We start from the raw sequence: 12033 nt of genomic DNA on the forward strand, positions 1-12033 counted from the left end.
ACCACTTCTAGGTTGAGTCATTAAAGGGAGAGGTATCCCTTTTCTCCCCACCTCTGACCTACTGCTTCAAAAGTGGATACGGTGGCAAGATAACTTGGACCATGTAGATGATAGCAATATCCTTGAGCTATGGAGCAGCAAAAGAAAATAAGCCTGGGTCTCCGGAGAATCTAATGGGGGCAAAGCCAGCCCTACCAGCCCCGGTCCCTCTATCTCTGGACTGCATGTAAGTCCGACACAATATAAAATGTTTGATCTACTATAATTTGAAGTCTCTTTTACACACAGCTGAATCTACCTTCTAATACACTTGCCAATTTTGTGTTCTTTTTAAAGAAATTTACTTCTGTCTTTAATTTAGGTTTAGCCTTATGCAAGAGACGTTATGTTCCCTTCATTCCAATCTCTTTTTGTTTTCCTTTCTAAAGTGCATGCTGAAAAGTGTATACATTTTACCTTAAGGCGAAGTTGTTTTTTTTACTTCATGTAAAAGCAGCGACTTCACTGCCAAAAAGTAATTTTTCTCCAGATGTTCCATATTAATTTCATATAGGATTTTACCAAAGTCTTTACCTGTTGTCAATTTTCTTGATTTCTATTTAGCTTATCTATTGCCAAAATTCTACAATTGTAAATGATAGTGATATGTAGTCACCCCTTGGTATCTGCATGGAAGATTGCTTCCAGGGCCCTTGGACCCAAAATTCGTGAATGCTCAAGTCTCTTATATAAAGTGGCGTGTATAAATTCGCATATAACCTACACACATCCTCTCATACACTTTAAATCATCTCTAGATTACTTAAAATACTGACTACAGTGTAAATGCTACAGCATAGTAGTTACACTATATTATTTTTTAATTTGTATTATTTTTTATTGTCATATTGTTATTTTTTTTACTTCTTTTTTTTCTGACTATTTTTGACCCATTGTCTGTTGGATCCACAGATGCAAAACCTATGGATACCATGATCAACTGTATTATATCTGTTTTGTACTCTTATTTCTTCCTTGTTTATGTCCAATAATATAACTAATTAGGGATAAAACCTAGGTTTGAAAAAACAAAGATGCATTTACATACATTGTACATGTATTGTATAGCTTGTTTCACCAATAGCAAACTTCATTTGAGCATTTGGCATACAATGTATAGTTTTAAATATCCTCGTGGGTATTTTAGTTCACTATTGTTTGTGGTTTGTCTATAATTTTGCTTTCCATTTCAAAAGTAAATTTTCTCAAATACATTTATCTGAGATTTACTGTAGGTATCAACATGTTTTGTTTGTGTTTTTGAGTTGCTGCTTTAATTCAGGTTTTTTTCTAATTAATATCCCATTGATTAAACACTATCAACTCAAAGACATTGTTTTCCTTAAGCTTTTAATTTCAGTTTACAAGCTTTATTCTATTTATTAAAATAGCAAATTCTAACAATTACCCTCAATAACTCAAATCAAATATTTCATTCATCTTTGATCAGGTCAATTTGCTTGGTTTCTTTTATAAACTTAAGATCCCTTAGACATTTTTACTACATTTATACGTTTGATTAAATTATCTTTTTAAATATATTTTTAAATATATTTTTGAGGCTAATTTTTTTGTATTTTTAGTAGAGATGGGGTTTCACCGTGTCAGCCAGGATGGTCTCAATCTCCTGACCTCGTGATCCACCTGCCTCAGCCTCCCAAAGTGCTGGAATTACAGGCATGAGTCACCATGCCTGGCCACACATTTTTTAAATGTTACTACAAGGAAACTTTTTGGAACCCACTTAAATATTTAACTGAATTCAATATACCGAACTTAAAATACGGTGAATTCTAAGCCTCTTAAATAATCAACATGATAAACTTACTAAAATATCTTATGCATTTCAGATTAAGAATCATAAATCAAATAAGTTATGAAACTACATATTTTAACTTGGAATCACAAGGATGTATGTTTACAATACATCCAATTCTCTTTAAATCCAAATGTGTACCATTATAGTTAAATTAATAGAAAAATATTAACATTGCAGGTTCAAGTCATTATCTGTAAGATTAATGGATGTTTCCCTTTTGTAAAACAAATTTTATTTATTAAAGAAAGCAAGTTAAAGTTTATCATCTCAAATGAATTGTGGTGACTATCTTGGCATGCTCAGGTTTCTTACTGGCCAGAGGCTTTGGCCAGGCTGACTCTCCACAGACCACCGATAGGTAAGAGCAACTCTCCTGTAGAGTCACTCTGCCACTAGGGAATACAAGCCCATGCCCTCCAAATAGGTCAGTTTTATGGCCCCTAGAATTCAAGTTACACATTTTCTATTTCTTCAAACTGGTTTAAGCCTGCAGTATCCTCAATGAGACAATTTGAATGCTTTATTAAATTTAACTGATTCAGTTACTGCCTGGTTCCATTCTGATCACCTTTCAGAGTCTTGCTGTAGGTTCCCATGACAAATCTTATACTTATTTAAATGACATTTGATTTAATTCTGTGTATTCCTCTGTCTGACTCTCCAGGCCTCAGACAACATCACAGTAATGGCAGTAAGAGGATGCATACATCTGGTCTCTAGGATTAGTTAAAACTCCCTTTGAACACAGATATACCTTCTAACTGTTTTTACATTTCAAAATCTTTTTCATCCTATATTCACATCGTTAAACCTGATATTTTTGTTGTTGTTAAACTTGAAGGGTAAATTTTATTCTTTTAAAAACTCATTTGGCTTTTGATTACAAAATAAATATAATGTAATTTTCTCTAGGAAGCAAGGCTCCAAAGCTTGACCAGTCCCCATATTCTTCTGCCCAAACTCATGCAAAGCTATCTTGCCTCAAAGCTGACACATACTTTTAAACCTGCCTCTGTAAAGTCTTTATAGGGTGCTATAGTTTGAATGTCCCCTTTAAAACTCCTGTTGACTTTAATTGCCATTGTGATGACATTAAGAAGTGGGATCTTTAAGAGGTGATTAGGCCATGAGGGCAAAACCCACAGTGGATTAATGCTATTATTGAGGAAGTGAGTTAGCTCTCTCAGAAGTTCAGTCTCCCTTTTCTCTCTGTCTCATGCATGCTTTAAACCTCCCCTGTCCTTCCTCTCCATATGATGTTTTCCACCATGTTATGACACAGCAAGAAAGCCCTCATCGGATGCTACCCCTTGATCTTGGACTTTCCAGTCTCCAGAACTATGAGTTAAATAAACTTCTATTATTTGTAAATTACCCAGTCTGTGGTACTCTGCTATAGCAACAGAAAACCTACTAAGACATGGGGTAACTTTTAATTTTGGAATAATTTTATACATCCAGGAAACTTGTAATAATATAAAGAATTTCCATGTACATCTCAAATATTCCTCTAGTATTATCATCTTATCAGACTTTCTTTGTCATTCACATATACAAAGATATACAATTTGTTTCCTAAAACAAATAAATTCTTCCTATCTACCTCTCCTACCTATTCCACCAAATTAGAAGATATAGGTCCCAGATAGCAAATTTCAGACAGGATATTTCTTTAGCTTTACATACTGCAGTTGTAGCTTCTAAAACCCATGATATTCTCTTCAATAATCACAGTGCAATTACCAAAATCAGACAATTAACACCGATATACTATCATTACCATTACCAATACCAAAACTATTATCCAATCTGTGAACAATTTGTAGACAAATTACTTACGCAGATTTTGCCAGTTGTCCCACTAATGTGCTTTACATTGTCCAAGGATAAATCCAGAATCACAAGTTACCTTTGGTTGTCATGTCTGTTTGGTCTTCTTTAATCTGAAACAGTTCATTTTTTCTTGTATTTCAAGATCTCAATATTTGAATAATTCAAACTAGTTATTGTGTAGACAATCCTTTGATTTGGGTTAGTCTGATTACCCCTTCATGATTAGATTCGGATTATGCATTCCTGACAGAAATATCATAGAAATGTTGTTATGTCCTTCTCAGGAAGCACATGATGTCTATGTGTCCCATTATTAGTGATGTGAACTTTGATCATATGGTCGAGGTTATTTCTACCAGGTTTATCCAATGTAAAGAAAGTTTTTTTTGAAATTAATAAATATATTGTAGAGATGCACTTTGAGAAAATGTATAGTAAGTATCCTAGTTTTCATCATACTCTGATTTTTGAATTCATTTATTTTTACCTGAAACAATTATTACTATAGGGACTGCAAAATGGTGATTTTCTAAGTCCATCATTTCTCTACCTTTATTCTTTGGGATTTTGTTATAAGGAAGAGAGTTCACTTCTCCATCATTTATTTCCTCATTTCTTTACTTATATTAGTGTGGACTTACAGATTTTCATTTTGTTATCTAGGTTATATGCCATTATTATCAATAGTCAAGATGATGTTCAAATTGTCTCAAATGTAGCTAATGGAAGCCTCTTCAAGCAGGCTCCTGAGTCCTTTGCAACATGTCCCCTTTATTCTTTGACCACTTCCTTGCTTTGGGGCACAGAAATGTTCCAAGTTCACTTTGTACTTTTCATGCCCTGGACCTGGAATCAGACACTTTTGCAAGGAGATCCAGATTCTTTTAGTGGAGAATGATATTTTGAAGCCCAGATCTAGGTCCTAGGTGTACTCATTGCTACTGACGTGTTCTTTGAAACGTTTCAAGCATTCCTAATGAGAGCTATTTTAGCTGACAGATGATTTAGGAACATCTATGAGTTAATCACCCAACAGTCTCACAACCACAATCTCTACCTATATATTACAATAACTAGGTCTCCTTCACCCCAACTTGTCCAGTTGGTATACTCCAGGGTTGTTTTCAATCATTTGGGCTTCCTAAGGATCACTTTCTCCGGGGCTGTGTTATTAATCTCCATCCAAAAGGCAAGGTAGGTAGGAGAGCAATCCCATCTCCTACCTACCTCTCCTATTTTGCCAAATTAGAAGATACAGGTCCCTTTCTGCCTTGAAAATGTTCTCAATCATTCCTCCTCTTTCTCATCCCTTTTTTCACACAAATTTCTCTCACCTACACTTTATCCTGGTATTTCTTAGAAGTGACTCTGCACAGAGCTTGCTTCTCAGGGTCTCTTTATAGACTCTGGAATTTGTGGCTGGAGAGAAAAAGGAAGTAGTATAGATACCACCTTTCTCCTTTCTCTGCTTCTCTGCCCCCAAACCTCATCAAACATATCCCAGGGAACTTAGAAAACAGAGAGAAATCCATCAGCCCCTGAAGATTGTGAGGTTTAAACCTTGAGACCAGTAGAATCTCCTATAAGACAACAAGTAATAGTCAAGGAAAACAAGGTAAAGTCGATCATATAAAATGAAACAAAATAGAATTTGTTAAGACCACTTAAAATGTATTAGACTAAAAAGGAACATAAGGGGGCTCCCACACAGAGAATATTTAGGTTTAGGGTTGCATGATGTGCAGAGATCACATCAAGGAGTTCAATTTTCCATCCACAGTTCAGAGGTCAGGCTTTAGACTTTCATGGTGGAAGTCTTCAGGGAATCACTTTGAAGACAGAGAAGTAGGAACTATAGTGAAAGGATTTTTATGTAACCATGATGTATCCCACACACCTGGAAGTAGAAAAAGCAAGGAAAAATTACAATAAGTAGTATATGGAGAGTTAACTTGGGTACTATTGAATATCTCATTAGTAAAACACTTCTCTCTATGTGTATAGATAAATTTCCCAGTGTATATACACACTTATTTATTTTCTCCACTGAAAGGCATTTCACTATAGAAAGATAACAGAAAGAAATATACAGTTGGCTCTTGAACAACATAGAGGTTACAGTCACTGATCCCCTGTGCATTCAAAAATGTGTATATAATTTTGACTCCCCCAAAACTTAACTACTAATAGATTGCTATTGACTGGAAGGCTTACCGATAACATAAACAGTTGATTAATACATATTTTTTATGTTATATATATTACCTACTGTATTTTTACAATAAAGTAAGATAGGAAAAAAAATGTTATTAAGAAAATCATAAGGATGAGAAAATACATTTGCAGTACTGGATTGTATTTATCAATACTGTAAGTTTATGTCATCTGTTTACAAGATGAATTGCCTATCTGAAATGGTGGGCAACTACATCTGACGTCCTCAATCTATGGTACTTATCAAGTAACTCAGCTTTTGCTTGTAATGTCATAACTTTTCTCTGCTTCTTGGGAGTACTTCCAGCATCACTAGTCACACTTCATGTGGGTCCCATGATGTTATTCAAGGTGTATTATATTGTACTAAACATGATGAAAAATAAACAAGAAACTTGAGAGATAGCTTTTTACTGTGATACACAATTTACTGGAGAGACAAACTGCTTACAAAGAGATGATCAGCATGAGGTGGCATTTTAAGTGGATACTTGTAACACTTGAGCTCACCACAATAGCAACAAGAGGTGGCTATAAAATTATTACAGTAGTATAGTATGCACTATAGTTAATTTTATGAAGTTATGATTTAATACTACACCTTTTTATTTGTTTACATTTCTCTCAACTACAAATGGTACCATATACAGTCTGTGTTTGTGTATGTATGTTTCGATAAATGTTAACTTTTTATAATAGATTTGTGTATATTTTGTGGTAGTAAGTGATAAAATAGACTACTATCTACAAATATTTTATGCATTTATGACATACTTTTTCTTGATTTTTTTCTATATTTTTATGCTTTGCAGTTTGTTTGTGTTTTCTTCTAAATGTCAAAATCTCCAAAAATTTTTTCAATGCATTTATGGAAAAAAATCCACTTATGAGTGGACCTGTAAGTTCAAACCTGTGTTGTTCAAGGGTCAACTATATATATTGCAATTTTAGGTTGAAAGATATATTTTATCATTTACATTTATTTTATTTTATCAAAAATATATTTTATTTTATCAAAGATATACCTTTTATTTTATCAAAGATGTATTTTATTTTATCATTTACTTATAAATAATATACATAATTTATATGCAATAATAAATTAAATAATAAGCCTATATACTTCAACAGATTTACAGTACTTATTGGTTGTCCAGACCTGAGTTCAACCCAGTCAATGTTCTGTGTGACTCACCTTCAGAAATCTGATATTCTATGGACTCGTTGCCCAGGCTGAAATCCCTGCCTTCTTGCCAAGATAGAAGAGAAGTGGGAAATAGAAAACATTTTCTCTTCTTTCCTGGAGCCATAACTCTCCCTACACCATAGAGAGAAAATTTCATATCCTCTATTCAAAGATGAGAAAAATTCCAGAGTTACCCCTACGCATTCAAAAATCAAGACCAGGAAAGCCAAGAGAACCCACAGACTCTTTGAAGGAAGCAGATTGCTCCTGCAGGGCCCCTGGAGACAGCCAAAAACCTGTGAATTCCCAATGTGTGAAAGGAGAATTGTCTGCCCCCAAACACACACTCTCACTGGGGAACCTGAAGTTCCAGATCGTGGGAGAAGGATTTGACCTTACCTGGAGCGGAGACAAATTTAGAGAGCTGAGTGAAATACAGGCGTAGAAGAAGCAGTGGGAAGACCCCTGTGGGTTCTCGGTCCCCAAGGAAGTCATTTCCGACTTTGTCTCACAGAGGTCCTTGGGGAGGGCTGCCAGAGGAACCAGAAAGAGACCACACGGAGAAGGAAACTTCTAGCAGAACTTTGTAACAATTTTGACTGAATGCAAAGTTTCCTGGACAGAAATCAGGGGAGAGGTGAATCAGGAGTGCAGTCACAGCACAGAAGCCATGGCAGGTGGAGAAAGGTGAAACTTAAAAGCCCTGCTTTCTTTCTTAGCTGGGAGGCTGGTAGCCTGGGGCAGTTTCTCAGCCCTGCTCAGTCACTGCCTGGAAATAACTTGGTGCTGTTGAGGGAGCACAATGAAAGTGAAGCCAGCATTTTGGGCTGAGTGATGCCTGTAACTGCCAGCTTTCACCCATTTCCCTGGTGGCCCACATGACACAGGAGAGGCAGCCATAATCCCCCTGGGAGCAGAATTCCACTGGCCTGAGAACCACACCCCCCTCCCCTGCAGCAGCTGCAGTATGACTCGCCCAAGAAGAGTCTGAAATTAGACATGTTTAACCCTGTCCCTACCTGATGGTCTTGCTCTACCTGCCCTGATAGCCCAAAAAAAGGATATAACCTCTTGGGAGACCCCACCTACCGCCTGATGCTCCCTATACTACCTCAGCTGATGCCCTCTTGAAAGTGCCACCTCCTGACTGGAGGCCAACCAACACAAAACTAGTGCAATAAACAAAACTACAACTAAGGACCCTCACAGAATCTGTTTCACTCCTCTGCCCCCTCCACCAGAGCAGGTGCTGGTGTCTACAGCTGAGAGACTTAAAGATGGTTCACATCATAGGACTCTGTGTAGACAATCCCAGCCCAGAGCCTGGTAACTCTGCTGGGTGGCTAGATCCAGAAGAGAAATAACAATCATTCCAGTTTGGGTCTCAGGAAGCCACATCCCCAGGGAAAGGGGGAGAGCACTACATCAAAAGAGCACCCCATGGGACAGAAGAATCTGAACAGCATCACTTGAGCCCCAAATATTTCCTCTGACATGGTCTACCCAAATAAGAAGGAATCAGAAAAACAATTCTGGTAATATGACAAAACACGGTTCTATAACACCCCCAAAAGATCACACTAGTTCACCAGCAATAGATCCAAACCAAGATGAAATCCCTGAATTACCAGAAAAAGAATTCAGACAGTCAATTATTAAGCTAATCAAGAAGGAATCAGAGAAAGGTGGAGTCCAACTTAATGAAATCAAAAAAGTGATAAAAGATATGAAGGGAAAAATCTTCAGTGTAATAGATAGCATGAATAAAAAGCAATCACAACATCTAGAAGTGAAGGACACATTTAGAGAAATGCAAAATGCACTTGAAAGTTTCAGCAATAAATCAAACAAGGAGAAGCAAGAATGTCAGAGCTCAAAGACAAGGTTTTTGAATTAACCCAATCCAATAAAGACAAAAAGAAAAAAAAAATTTTTAAAAATGAACAAAGCCTCCAAGAAGTTTGGGGTTATGTTAAATGACCAAACCTGAGAATACTGGGTGTTCCTGAGGAAAAAGAGAAATCTGAAAGTTTGGAAAACATATTTGAGGAAATAATCAAGGAAAACTTCCATGACCTAGTTAGAGATCTAGACATCCAAGTACAAGAAGCTCAAAGAAAACCTGGGAAATTTATCACAAAAGGATCATCACCTAGGCATAGTCATCAGGTTATCTAAAGTCAAGACAAAGGAAAGAATCTTAACAGCCATGAGTTAAAAGCACTAACTAGATAACCTATAAAGGAAAACCTATCAGATTAATAGCAGATTTCTCAGCAGAAACTTTATAAGCTAAAAGTGGTTGGGATCCTATTTTCAGCCTCCTGAACAGAACAATTATCAGCTGCATACAAGAATTCTGTATGCAGTGAAACTAAGCTTCATTAACAGAGAAAATGTAGTCTTTTTCAGATAAACAAATGCTGAGAGAATTCACCACTACCAAGCTAGAACTATAAGAACTGCTCAAAGGAGCTCTAAATCTTGAAACAAATTCTCAAAATACACCAAAATAGAACCTCCTTAAAGTATAAGTCTCACAGAACCTATAAACCATCCCCCCCCCAAAAAAAAACCACAAGATATTCAGGCAACAAATAGCGTGATGAATAGAATAGTACCTCACATCTCAATACTAATGTTGAATGTAAATGTCCTAAATGTTCCACTTAAAAGATACAGAATGGCAGAATGAATAAGAATACACCAACCAAGTACCTGCTGTCTTCAAGAGACTCAACTAACACATAAGGACTCAAATAAACTTAAGGTAAAGGGATGGGAAAAAAATATTCCATGCAAATGGACAGCAAAAGCAACAAGGAGTAGCTATTCATATATCAAAAAATATATATATTAAGGCAACAGCAGTTTAAAAAGACAAAGACAGATGTTATATAATAATAAAAGGATATGTCCAACAGGAAAATATCACAATCCTAAATATATATGCACCTAATACTGGAACTCCCAAATTAATAAAACAAATACTAGTAGACCTAGGAAATGAGATAGGCAGCAATACAATAATAGTGGGGACTTCAATATTCCACTGACAGTACTAGACAGGCCATAAAGACAGAAAGTCAACAAAGAAACAATGGATTTAAACTATACCCTACAACAAATGTACTTAACAGATATTTACAGAACATTATACCAACAACTGCAGAATATACATTCTATTCATCAGCACACAGAACATTCTCCAAGATAAACCATATTATGGGCCACAAAACAAATCTCAATAAATTTAAGAAAATTGAAATTATATCAAGTATTTGCCCAGACCACAATGGAATAAAAGTGGAAATCAACTCCAAAATGAACCCTCAAAACCACACAAATACATAGAAATTAAACAACCTGCTCCTAAATGATTGTTGGGTCAACAATGAAATCAAGGTGGAAATTATAAAATTCTTTCAACTGAATGATAACAGTGACATAACCTATCAAAATCTCTGGGATACAGCAAAGTTGTGGTAAGAGGAAAATTCACAGAAGTAAGTGCCTACATCAAAAAGTCTGAAAGAGGACAAATAGGCAACCTAAGGTCACACCTCAAGGAACAAGAGAAACAAGAACAAGCCATACCCAAGCCCAGCAGAAGAAAATAAATAACAAAGATCATAGCAGAACTAAATAAAATTGAAACAAACAAAAAAAACAAAAGATAAATGAAACAAAAAACTGGTTCTTTGAGAAGATAAAAAAATTGATAAACCATTGGCAAGATTAACCAAAAAAAGAGAAGATCCAAATAAGTTTAACTAGAAACAAAATGGGAGATATTACAACTGATTCCACAGAAACACAACAGATCATTGAAGACTCTTATGAATAACTTTATATGCATAAACTAGAAAACCTAGAGGAAATGGATAAATTCCTGGAAATATACAACTCTCTTAGATTAAACCAGGAAGAAATAGAAACTCTGAACAGACCAATAACAAGAAGTGAGATTGAAATGGTAATTTAAAAATTGCCAATTAAAAAAAAAGTCCAGGACCAGACAGATTCACTGCTGAATTCTATCAGACATTCAAAGAATAATTGGTGCCAATCCTATTGACACTATTCCACAAGATAGAGAAAGAGGGAATCCTCCCAAAATCATTCTGTGAAGCCAGTATCACCCTAATACCAAAACCAGGAAAGTACATAACCAAAAAAGAAAACTACAGGCCAACATCCCTGATGAATATAGATGCAAAAGTTAAAAAAAAAAAAAAAAAAATACTAGCTAACCAAATCCAACAGCATATCAAAAAATAATTCATGATCAAGTGGGTTTCATACCAGGGATGCAGGGATGGTTTAACATCTGCAAGTCAATAGATGTGATACACCACACAAACAGAATTGAAAACAAAAATCACATGATCATCTCAATAGACACAGAAAAAGCATTTGACAAAATCCAGCATCACCTTTTGTTTAAAACCTTCAGCAAAATCAGTATAGAAGGGACATACCTTAATGTAATAAAAGCCGTCTATGACAAACCCACTGTCAACATAGTGCTAAATGGGGAAAAGTTAAAAACATTCCCCCTGAAAACTGGAACAAAACAAGGATGCCCACTCTCATCACATCTATTCAACATAGTACTGGAAGTCCTACTCAGAGCAATCAGACAAGAGAAAGAAATAAAGGGCATCCAAATCAATAAAGAGGAAGTTAAACTGTCGCTGTTTGCTGATGATATGACTGCATACCTAGAAAACCCTAAAGACTCCTTCAAAAAGCACTTAGATCTGATTTTTTAAAATTCAGAAAAGTTTCAGGATACAAAATTAATGTACACATATCAATAGCTATGCTATATAGCAACAGCAACCAAGCTGAGACTCAAATCGACAACTCAATCCCTTTTACAACAGCTGCATGAAATAATAAAATAAAATAAAATACTTAGGCATATACCTAACCAAGG

Source organism: Papio anubis, chromosome 3, assembly GCF_008728515.1.
Source record: "Papio anubis isolate 15944 chromosome 3, Panubis1.0, whole genome shotgun sequence".
NCBI lineage: Eukaryota > Metazoa > Chordata > Mammalia > Primates > Cercopithecidae > Papio > Papio anubis.